This window comes from Coloeus monedula (genome assembly GCF_965178545.1).
Source record: "Coloeus monedula genome assembly, chromosome: Z".
NCBI classification, from domain to species: Eukaryota; Metazoa; Chordata; class Aves; order Passeriformes; family Corvidae; genus Coloeus; species Coloeus monedula.
The window spans coordinates 51,686,044-51,696,063 of NC_138822.1; positions in this window are offsets into that span (position 1 = coordinate 51,686,044).

Here is a 10,020-nt window from a genome sequence, read left to right on the forward strand (position 1 = left end):
GAGAAGAATGAAAGTAGCTGTAGTATTTTCCTTTTTGTTTACAGCTGTCATTGCAAGGCTCTCCATATTCTGACTGTCAATACAAACACAGCAACATTAAAATCCTCAGGTCCAAAGGAATCAATCCAGCTGCCATCAAGTTGAGATCATTCAGGAAAAACATTTCCATCTCCTCCTGCTGCATCTTTACAAAAAAGTCTTCTAGTTCAAATGTCTTTTGTAGCAGGTCTGGAAAGTCACCAGTTTACGTGTAAGTGAATAAAGGGATTAGCATTCTCCAGTGGCTGAAGGAGAACAAGGAAATGAGAAGAGGAAGGGAAGGGAACCATTTGGCAGAACATCCCATATAAAGCTTGTCTTAACAATGGTTTTATGTCCGTGTGTGGTGCTATCTCTGCACAGCAACACTCAGAATGCTTCCCTAAATCAGAACAATGCATCCACATCAGAAATGCAGATGCTCAATGGGGACCACTTTGGATATAGCAGGTGTTAGTGTGGGGGTGCAGTGCATTTTCAATGACGTAATCTCCCAACCATTCATGTCAGATAAACACCGTGTTCTTCGTTGTAGGCCCTTCCTGTGGGAAGTGACCCAATATTATCAGTCTCACTTCTTGCCAATGACACTGGAGTATCTGCTGCTGTTTGTCACCCCACCATGTAGAACCCTTCAGTGAGACGTAAGACAGCCTGGCTATGGGTTACTGTCCTCAAAAGAGCCAGGAAGTGAGGGCATGTCTCATATTGTTCAACCTACCAAAGGCTTTTTTAACCACAATTAGCTGTAAACCTGGAATGTTCTAAATAGTGGAACAAGGACACTCCAAATACAGAAATTAGGAGCAGTAAAAACAGATTCCCATGATAGGACAGGTTGAAAAGATGCTAAGAATAATCACTGTTTCAAAAGAAGCATTGAAAATAAAAAACTTCCAAAGTTTTGCTTGTCAGGTCCTTAGGCATTGGTCAGCCCTTGCTTTTTTCCTCTGGCAGGCTTCATTCAGGAGCTTTTGAGGTTTGCTCCCACTGCCTGAGAAATTGCTGCTGCACAAAACTCCCTTTGGAGTCACTTCTAATCTTTGGGATTAGAAACCTCTCCCATGAGTAACTGTGTATGTAAGGAGGGGGCTACCAGTCTTGTGCTTCTGGTGACAGGGCCAACCCTGCCTTCAGTGAGAGACCCAATCAAAACTCCACTGAGGCTATGAAAAATCTTTTTGTTAACATTATGGAATTTTGAATGCTTTCCTAACACCTAGCACAAGATCCCAGATTTAAAATGAAAGCACAGCTCAAACTTTCTTGTCTTTAGTACTCCTACGCAGTATTTCCAAACTGAGTGCATATAATGTCAGGTCATGATCTGCTCAGGCACTAGGTTAAATATCAGCTCTGGATGACTTCTCACAAATATTGCTAGCATCTCTTAGCAGTAAAAACATTCTTTTTTTTGGGACACCAGAACAAACCTCATAATTGCACTGATGTAAATAGCACCCAATTAAAATTAAAACAAAGAAATCAACTAACAGAAAAACAACCTGAGAGAAAGACATGCACAATACACAGTACCTGATTTAATGTCTACGGACTTTTGTAGGAAGGTATGAGACCAAGACAATCCCAAGCAAACTCCATTGTTTCTCTTGCCCTTCTTGCAGGCAGGCATGGGCAATGGGAGCCATCTCAGGGATGCTGTCACATAGCTCCAGCTCACTGCTCTGTGTGGTGCACTAACTGCATACCTCAGGTGGTTTACTCCTTCCAGATTCTTGCTGAGTCTTGTTCAGAAGCCGGGCATGGTTACGCTGATTCTTAAATTCCTCACTTCTGCCAAGCTGCACAAAGAGAAACAGCATAGCTAGAGTGGTTGTTTCCTGGATCTGAGTCAGGGAGCTGATCAGTTTGGCAGCCTTGATCAGCCAGGAGGCCTGACAGAAATCTAACTGTTGGAGAATTTTGTTATGTGTCAGCAATTTTGAGTGACATCAAAGCAAACTCAAAACAAGAAGCAAAAAGCAAGAGCAGAAATTCCTAAGAAAAGGCAAGAAAGAAGGAGGGGTCTTTGATGTTGCAGCAGGTTGTACAGTACTCTACTGCAATATGGTGAAAACAACCATACCAAGACTTGCACAACAGGGCTGTTAAGCATTCCTTTGGTTTTAAATACACATTCTCTTGACATCAAGAAAATGGAAGTGTGCACCAGAGGCTAGGTATACACTTAAATGATTTACACTGTGTTGGTATCCATTAAAATATTCAGTCCATAACAAACCAATCCTAAAGAAAAATGTGTATAGACCCATTATAGAAAGATCACCAAGATTACAGAACAAAAAGCAAGATATAAATAGATGTTAAAAAGTAGAAGCACATATTCAGAAAGAGGAATAAATTAAGAGGAAGAGGAAAAGCAAGGAAGAACTCTGCCTTAGCAAATTATTCCACCCAGGACACCCACCCACATATTCTTGAATGTAATTGAGCTATTATTTATATGCTCATATGACTAATTTTCCCCCTTTATAATGTATTTATAACCCAGACACAAAATTAAGCCAAATTTTTTGTTTATCTTGGGAAAATTTTTGCCCTTTGCTAGTGAAGTTTTTCAGTACAAGGGTAAGAAGTAGATCTTAATCTCTCTGATTTTATTTCCCAGGCCTTAGACAGGAAATTCAGGTCAGACTCAATGAAACAGAAAGACTCCTTCTAGTATCAGTCTTTTCTTAATGTCCTGAGCACAGAGCAGTGATGGAGTAAGCAAATGCCTACACAATGGCTGATTCAAAATACTAAATGCTTGCTTCCCCCCCCCCCCCCTTTTATTTATAGAGCAGTGTTCATGTGCCTTTTTGTAGTTCTTTGTTTTTCTTTTAACATCAGCGAATTTAAAGACCCTGGGGAGAAATCAGGGAAATGCTGGGGAACATTCCTTTCACAGCATTTTACTCCCATACCTCGTGTAAAACTAAAAAAAAATCGCATTTTTGTGGCTGGATATTTTTTAGTGAAAGGCTGAAGCACCTAGTCACATTCAAAATTGGGTGTCATTTCCCTCTTTCTGCCCTGAATTTGAAAGCATAATTTTGAATTTGGATGGGAGGCATCAGGAGAGGAAAAGAGGGCAGGACTTCTATACTAGGTTTATTTGGAGCTTCTTGTCAGTGTTTAAGCAACCCTCTCTGAGACATTTCAGTTACTCAGTGGTACCTCTTCTGACTGACTAATCCCTGGCCATCATTCTGTTTCCAGTCATTTTCTGACAGGATCCCTGTTGAAGGAATCCCTTTAGCTGTCAAGCTAGTTGTCCCATTGCCTTCAATACTTCCTTGGGCATCCTAGGGGTAGGGATAAGTGCAGTTACATGGGAGAATTTTCTTCTAGACAAAGTGTAACTAAGTTGGCAAAGATCTCTGACAAGTAGCTTTTACATAACCAGAGAGGAAAACTTGTATTTTCTTACCAAACTTGGACCAGATGCTTGGACATCTTTGTGTAGGTATGACTAAGTCTCTATGACCTTCTCTCCAAACTTATCCTAGCTTGCTGCTGAATCCTGTTTTCCATTTCTCCTTTCATTTCTCTTTTGGCAAAGTTTGCAGAATTCAGCATCCTTCCTCCTACCAACGCCCCTGTACTCCCTGTCCCATGACTGCATAGGACCACAGCAAATTTGTGTGTTACTCTTTCAAGAGTACCCCGCCTCCACTCAGACAAGAGACCAGCCTACATCAGCTACTTCTCTAAGGATCCTGCAACATTTTCTGTCTTTTCTATTAGGTTCCATTTAACCCCAGAATGTGTTCTAAAAGCCCCCACGGATGGGGAGAAAAAGGTACCATATTGAGATAGCAAAATAGGTGTTTGAAAGTCCTCCATAAGTCGATCAGAAGGAAAGGACCTAGCTGTGCAACTGTCTTCTCAATTGCAGTGTACATTCATTTAAAGAAGCAGCAGAAATCTCCTATTTGGACTTGGTGCCATGATAACATCTTGAGGACTTTGGATCCATATGCTGTAGAAATAATCATCTTTATTCCATATCTTGTTTTCTATAGCATTCATTGCTGATGTACACACAGTGCTGTTAAAAAGGAACACAATACTCTCTACAATGTTTTGTGTGTGTGTTGCTGGGAGGATTCAGTTTTACATGCTTGCCTAGTGTTAGTCAGCAAAACCCCCAAAATATATATATGTTATATAGTTGTGTTTGAATTCTATATTTAATGTTTCTAGAGATGAGACAAAGAACATTAAATCCTTGAAGAGAAACACTTTCATCATTCAATTAAGTAGCATACTCTATATTGGACTGAAGGAAATAATGTCCAGAGAGTAAATGTTGAGTTCAAGTTTCCTACCATTTTACCAGACTAGACTTTCTTACATTACATAAACTAATGGTGAGTGGAAATAAATTCAACTGTTTGTGGAAGAAATGCTTGAAGATTTGGAATATGGATTTGGCGAATCAATCCCCAAAAATATGTTAAAACCCATTTGACTGCAGGAGAAGAGGATTAATTGTGAACTCCCTACTGGTTGAGCTTGGAGAGTGATGCATTTGAGCCTAACACAACTTCAGTAATATTTTTCCTGAACATTTTTTTTGATATGATGTATCCTTTCTACACTTTCTACACATTTTAACTTTGAAAGAATCAATACAAGCAAATAGTAAAGGGCCATCACATGAAAGCAGAGATGGTTAAGATCCCTTACTCCCATCTCTTGCTTAATGTATGTTACAGAATCTCAGAATAGTTAAGGTTGGAAAGGACCTCTGGAGATTATTTAGTCCAAGCCCCTCACCAAGGCACCATGGAGAAGAGTCTGGCACCATCCTCTGGGCACCCACCTTGGAGATACTGGTATGTATTGCTGAGATCCCCTCTCATTCTTCTCTTGCCTGGACTAAACAGGCCCAGCTGCTGCTGTCTCTCCTGATAAGAGAGATGCTCCAGACACCAAGTCACCTCTGTGACCTCCACTGGACCTTCTCCAGTAGCTCCTTGTCTTTCTTGCACTGTGGAGCCCAGACCTGGACACAGCACTCCAGATGTGGCCTCACTACAGCTGAGTATGGGGGACAATCACCTCCCTTGACCTGCTGGCCACACTCTTCCCGATGCCCCCCAGGATCCCACTGGCCCTCCTGGCTGCGAGGGCACTGCTGGCTCATGGACAGCTTGCTGTCCACCAGGACCCCCAGGTCCTTCTCCGCAGCGCTGCTTTCCAGCAGGTCAGTCCCCAGCCTGTGCTGGTGCCTGGGGTTGTTCTCCCCAGGTGCAGGACCCTGAACTTGCCCCTGTTGGACTCCATTAGGTTTCCCTCTGCCCAATTCTCCAGCCTATCAAGGTCCCTCTGAGTGGCAGCAAAGCCTTCAGGTGTGTCAGCCACTCCCCCCAGTTTTGTATCAGCTGCAAACTGGCTTAGGGTTCTTTCTACCCCTTCACCCCAGTTGTTGATAAACAAGCTGAATAAGGACGAACTATATCTTTTACATGCATGGTGATGACCTCCAGAATGATCTGTTCTGACACCTTTCCAGGGATGGAGGTGAGTCTGACTGGCTGGTAGTTTCCCAGATCCTCCTTCCTGCTCTTTTTTAAAGATGGGAGTAATATTTGCTTTCCTCCAGCTATTAGGCATTTCTCCCACTCTCTGTGCTTTTTCAAAGACAATGGAGACTGGCTTAGCAGCACCTGCCAGCTCCCTCAGCACAGCTGAGTGCATCCCATCAGGCCTGTAGATTTATGGGTGTTTAGTCTGCCTCACTGATCTCTAACCCAACCCTCTACAAACAAGTCTTCCATTCTCCAATCTTCTTCTCTTATTGATGGGATTCCTGAGGGCTGTTCTCAGCAGTAAAGACTGAGGCAAAGAAGGCATTCAATAATTCTTCCTCCTCTGTGTCTTCCAACACCAGGACACCCCTCTGATTCAGCAGCAGCCCCACATTTTCACTCTTCTTCCTTTTGCTGTTGATGTACTTGTAGAAATCCTTCTTGTTGTCCTTGATATCCCTTTCCAGACTCAATTCCAAGTAGGCCTTGGCCTTCCTTGTCACATCCCTGTGTACTCTGGAGATGTACCTATAGTCCTTCCACATGGCCTCTGCCTTTCTCCGTGTCCTACAAATTTCTTTCTTCCATTTGAGATTTGCTGGGAGCTCTCTGCTCATTCATTCAGGTCTCCTGCCTCCTTTCCTTGATTTCCTGCTCATGGGGATACATTGGTCTTGGGCTTGGAGGAAATAATTCTTGGGTATTGACCAACTCTCTTGGATGCCCTTCTCTTCTAGAACTGTAGCTGATGGAATCCCTCCAAACAGGTCCTTGAAGAGGTCAAAGATAGCTCTCCACAAATTTAGGGTTCTAGTCCTGCTTACTGCTTTGCTTCCTCAATGCAGGATCCTGAATTCCACCATGTCACTGAAGGCACGGCTGCCCCCAACCTTCACATCTTCAATCAGTCATGAGGGAGTGAAACATCTTGACATGTGCGAACACTTAAATCACTGATACAGCACTCAACATGGGGATGTCAGGTGCTGCTACTTTGGGAAAAACATTGTACAGCTCTCTGCCTCAAGGAAAGGTGACTGCAAAGTGACAGTAGCTATGTCAGAAAACAGCTAGTGGATGCAAAGGTTAGAAAGGAATAGCTTGGATCCAGGACCAAGAGTGAACCACATCTGTTAAGGATTGACACAGTACAACATATCACAAGGCAGCTTTTGTGAACAATATTTCTGATGTCTTTACCTAAGCATTTCCATTGATCTTGTAACTTCAATTCCATGCCATCTTCTCCTGTGGAAGAAAACCTGATAATACTGCTGTCACCAGGTACAGATGTGTGAAGTGTAGTAAAGAAGAGTAACCAGGCATATAGCTCTTTAGTACATGCGGGCTGACTAGAAACATGGCTGTGTTCCTGCTACCTCTGCTGAATTAACCACACAGTACAAACTTGAGAAGAACTCTCCCATAAAGAAATAAAAGTCCACTGTAAAGCTCTGAGCAGCTGGAAGCAGCAAGAGTTAACACAGAGGAGAAGATGTCCCTGATCAATGTTTGGGTTTCAGACACAGTTTTGTGACAAAGTAATGAAAGAAAAATCTTTGCTCTTTAACAATGTTGAGACAAATTCACAAACGAAAGGGAGCATAAACAAGTAAATACTGTATCATTCACTTGCAGTATTTATCAGCACCTTTCACATTTGTTGAAAAACAGTGCAAGAAAGGGAGAGAAGGGGGCGGGGAAGAAAGCTTTCCTAGTAAGTTACTACCCTGAAGACTGAATGCTGAAGATAAGCTAGTCACTGCAGTGCAGTACAGGGATACCATGTGTACTCACCCTCCCAACCTTGTGAAGCAGCAGCAGCAGCAGCAGCGTCCTTCTTAGTCACAGCACAGCTAGGTCAGAGTTCCTCAACTTCTTACCAAATCCCTTACCAGACATATTGTCTTGGATTGCTACTAACCCCAGATCATCTTCTTCTCCCCCAGGAAGCATGAGGAAAACTCAATTTTCTTTAAAAGCATGGACAATAGAACAGTAAACTCAGGAATCGGATCCTTTTCTCTTTTTTTTTTTTTTTTTTTTTTTTTTTTTCACAAATTTCAATTGACAGGCAGTGCTCCTAAGAGGGCTTTTATCTTTGACTCAAGAATAAAACTGAGGGTGAAAATGTCCTTTTACAACATTACCAAGAACTCTCCTAGGGATATGCACGGGCAGCCTCGCAGATGAGCCAGTGGTCTGGCATTGTAAAATCCCTGAGGATGTTTAAGGTCCTGCTGATATGAGAAGAATGGATTGCCAGTCTCCTTTGCTAGACTTGTCATTACCCCTCTCCTCAATTACTATACAGTGCATGTATGGTAATGTACACACATACATACATACATATACACACATATGTTTTAATTTCCTGACAGCTATGGCCAAAGAAAACTTGCAGCGCCTCTGCGCAAGCTCTTCATGTTGTACAGAACTGCTAGTGGTTTGCTTCAGATGTTTTGAGAGATGTCCGCTGTCTTGGTAAACAGCAGAAGCAGGTGGATGGGTTTAGAAGCCTTTGCTTCTCCTGGAGAGACCAATCCTTGACTACTGCTCCCTAGAAGATATCTCCTTTTTATGTTTCCCACAGGAGGAAAAGAGGCCCGGAGCCTGGGGTATTTCCACAGAGCTGTGGGTAGGCTTCATGTCTACCTCTGACCACATGTTGAAAATGGCCCTTAGACATTATCAGTTCCTGGGAGACTTGTTTGTCTCTTTCAGAGGCCCCATGGTGAGGAGATAAGTTGGTGAGAGCTAGAAGGGGGGGAAATTCTCGAAGAACAGATGTCTGAGAGCTGTAAAAGTAGCTAAAGTGCCAGTTGCTCTTTTTAACAGTGACAGTGGTACCTGCCAACACTGGGAAAACCACAGCCTCTGCAGATATGCCCTTCCCCTTCCGGTGTGGGTAGGCATGGAGCAGCTAGCACCAGCAGGCAGACTAGGGAACCTATGGCTTTGGAAGAGACAGCAACCTGAAAGCAGTACAGGCTAGGAAAAATGGTATGCAAATGGACTGAGTGGGCCGTGAGGAGTTACTCACTGTATCCTTGTCATGTTACCCACCTTCCCAAATACATTTTGTTCCCTGCCCCTAGCACACAAATAAATGCTTAGCTCTTTCCAGTGCCTTCCTGACCTCTCTCTCCTTTGTGATCTCAATCCAACCCACTTATATCTTCTGGCTAGCTGTTTCTTTTCTGTAGAAGCTTTCCCAGAATGAGGCACATGGGGAAAACCAGAGAGGAGCAAAGAGTAAAGTCTACAAATACATGTCAAAGCACCCATGACAATCTCTTCCCACATGGAAATTAAACCTTCCTTTGCTTCCAGGAGAAAACAAGGCTTGAAGTCTCTGAGATTAGTAGCCTCCAGTACTACCCCATCTAAAATCACTGCATACACATATAATCCATAAGAATATACATATATATATTTATACATATTTGCATACTGACTAGTCTAAACTCCTTTCCCTGCTTAGCTTTCCACTTGTACAGCTGCTGCCTGACAGCCACTGTAAAGCAGCCCACCATGAGACTAACATGAAAAGGGAATTAAACAATGGAGAAAGGTTACTTTCGGACAAATTCCTGCTGCAGCACCAGGATGGCTATTTGCATGTGACAGCTCCTTGTGCAGGGGTGAACACAAGGTTTGGCGCTGAGGGAAGATGCTAGGCTGTTTTGAACACTTGACTTCTGAAGTAACACTTCTGAAAGAGTTGTCTTGGTCATGGACACAGGCAAGCTGAGAGAATAGTGTTTGACAGGGCTTAAAGACTCCTTTTTTTTTCTAAGATACTGCCAGTTAGCATGGGTTTGGACTGCCATATTATTTCCTTTTTTATCCCCCACTTTGTTATCTAGGCTCTTGTGGGCCCACACCTTCCTGAAGCTTGCATCTCCAACAATTGTTAAGGAGTTTTATTCTCAATAGAGTATGTTTAAGAAATGCAGGACAAAGATAGTGGGGTAGATTAAAGAGAGACCATGGATGGTTCAGCGTTTGTAAGCAGGTTTCTCAGTGTTCACAAATATTCTTTCATGAGCCTCTTTCTTGTCTGGCTCTTCAAATGTAATTAAGAGGAGAAAATAATTTTGCAGTCACCTCAGATCCAAGTGTGTCAAAACCTGGGATCACTGTAAAAAGGTACAATGGTAAAAACCAGCTCACTTTCAAGAGCAAGTTGAGTCCTACAAAAGAGAAAAGAACAGAGAAATAGCCTTGTTTGACAAACCTTTCTTTCCCATTTTTTTCACTCTAGGTGACTCCTTCGTTTCCTAGAGTCATCAGCATGGGGTCTGAAAGTCTGAACCCTGCAGTGTTGAGGAGAGCATACAAGCATATCTACAGCATCTTAAGGTAATTTCTGAATGAAATTTAGGCTTAACCCTGGGGCAGGTGCTTTGGTTATCTCACTGGTGACAGGGGGTTTTCT